This window comes from Lathyrus oleraceus, chromosome 4 (assembly GCF_024323335.1).
Source record: "Lathyrus oleraceus cultivar Zhongwan6 chromosome 4, CAAS_Psat_ZW6_1.0, whole genome shotgun sequence".
In the NCBI taxonomy this organism is placed as follows: domain Eukaryota; kingdom Viridiplantae; phylum Streptophyta; class Magnoliopsida; order Fabales; family Fabaceae; genus Lathyrus; species Lathyrus oleraceus.
Window position 1 is genome coordinate 111,470,794 of NC_066582.1, and position 2,708 is coordinate 111,473,501.

Below are 2,708 nucleotides of genomic sequence, written 5' to 3' on the forward strand. Positions count from 1 at the left end.
TGCCTGTGCCGAAGAAAGATGGGAAGGTGAGAATGTGTGTGGACTACCGAGATCTGAACAGAGCTAGCCCGAAGGATGATTTTCCATTACCTCACATCGATGTGTTGGTAGATAATACGGCTCAATTCTCGGTGTTTTCCTTCATGGATGGCTTTTCTGGCTATAATCAAATCAGAATGTCGCCAGATGATATGGAGAAAACAACGTTCATCACACCGTGGGGCACTTTCTGTTACAAGGTGATGCCGTTTGGTCTCAAGAACGCCGGTGCTACTTATCAGAGGGCCATGGTGACTTTGTTTCATGATATGATTCATCATGAAATTGAATGCTATGTTGATGACATGATAGCAAAGTCCCAAACAGAAGAGGGGCATTTGGTAGATCTGGCCAAGTTGTTCGACCGGTTGAGACAATTCAGACTGAGGTTGAATCCGAATAAGTGCACTTTCGGAGTGCGGTCCGGTAAATTGTTGGGGTTCATTGTAAGTGAGAAAGGAATCGAGGTTGATCCTGCTAAAGTAAAAGCAATACGAGAAATGCCTGAACCGAGAACAGAGAAGGAGGTTCGTGGTTTCTTAGGTAGATTGAACTACATTTCACGGTTCATATCTCATCTAACAGCCACGTGTGAACCTATATTCAAGTTATTGAGAAAAGATCAAACGGTCAGGTGGAATAATGATTGCCAAGCGGCATTTGAAAAAATAAAAGAGTATTTGCAGGAGCCTCCGATTCTGATGCCTCCTGTGGTGGGACGACCGTTAATTCTGTACCTGACAGTCCTCGAGGGGTTTATGGGGTGTGTATTGGGGCAGCATGACGAGTCTGTTCGAAAAGAGCATGCCATATACTACCTTAGCAAAAAGTTTACCGACTGTGAAACAAGATATGCACTGCTCGAGAAAACTTGCTATGCTTTGGTCTGGGCTGCTCGCCGACTGAGACAGTATATGCTGGTTCATACCACTTTATTGATTTCCAAGATAGATCCAATCAAGTACATTTTTGAGAAGCCAGCATTGACCGGACGGGTTGCGAGGTGGCAAATGATTTTAACTGAATATGATATACAGTATACCTCTCAGAAAGCAATCAAGGGGAGTGTATTATCTGATTACCTCGCCCAGCAACCCATTGAGGATTATCAACCAATGAAGTTTGAATTCCCTGATGAGGACATCATGTTTCTCAAATCGAAAGATTGCGAGGAACCAATCCCGGAGGAGGGGCCTGACCCTGAATCCGAATGGATTCTGATGTTTGATGGGGCCGTTAACGTGAATGGTAGCGGTGTTGGTGCTGTTTTGGTTACGCCGAAAGGATCCCACATTCCTTTTGCTGCCCGGCTAACATTTGAGTGCACCAACAACGTGGCTGAATACGAAGCTTGCATATTGGGGATTGAAGAGGCGATTGATTTAAGGATCAAGAACCTTGTCATATATGGAGATTCAGCTCTGGTTGTAAATCAGGTTAACGGAAAATGGTATACGCATCAGTCTCATTTAGTTCCATACCGGGATTATACGAGGAGATTGTTGACGTTTTTCACCAAGGTGGAGATGCATCATGTGCCGAGAGAAGAGAATCCTTTGGCAGATGCTTTGGCTACTCTGGCCGCCTTGATTAAGGTGCAATGGTGGAATCAGTTCCCCAGTGTGGAGGTGGGACGTCTGGATAGACCGGCTTATGTATTTGCTGTTGACACAGCGCCTGATGATGAGAAGCCATGGTATTACGATATCAAGCGCTATCTGGAAACCCAAGAGTATCCTGAGGGAACATCTAAGAAGGACCGAAAGACTTTGCGGAGGTTGGCTATGGTGTTCTACTTGAATAAGGATGGGGTTTTGTACAAGAGAAATTTTGATTGGGTCTTGCTCAGATGTGTTGATGATAAAGAAGCAAGCCAATTGATGAAAGAGGTTCACGAGGGGTCGTTCGGTACCCATGCCAGTGGGAATGCAATGGTGAAGAAGCTGCTGAGGGCAGGTTATTATTGGATGACAATGGAGGCCCAATGTTTCAATTACGTGCGGAAGTGTCATAAATGCCAGATTTATGCTGATAAGGTGCACGTGCCTCCAAATCCATTGAGCTTGATGTCGTCCCCATGGCCGTTCGCTATGTGGGGCATTGATATGATTGGAAAGATTGAGCCTACGGCTTCGAATGGGCACCGATTCATATTAGTGGCTATTGATTACTTCACCAAATGGGTGGAAGCAGCCTCTTATACGAACGTGACGAAGCAGGTCGTTGCCAGGTTTCTGAAGAGAGACAACATTTGCAGATATGGGGTTCCCGAAAGAATCATTACTGATAATGGTTCTAATTTGAACAACAAGATGATGGCAGAGTTGTGCCGAGAATTCAAGATTGAACATCACAATTCTTCTCCCTATCGTCCGAAGATGAATGGGGCGATTGAGGGAGCCAATAAGAACATAAAGAAGATTGTGCAGAAAATGGTGGTGACCTATAAAGACTGGCATGAGATGTTGCCGTTTGCATTGCATGGGTATCGAACTTCGGTGCATACATCTACTGGGGCAACGCCTTTCTCGTTGGTATATGGAATGGAAGCCGTGCTACCGGTCGAGGTTCAAATCCCCTCTTTGAGAGTCCTGATGGACGTGAAATTGCAAGAGGCTGAATGGGTAAGGACCCGGTACGAAGAGTTAAGCTTGATTGAGGAAAAGAGG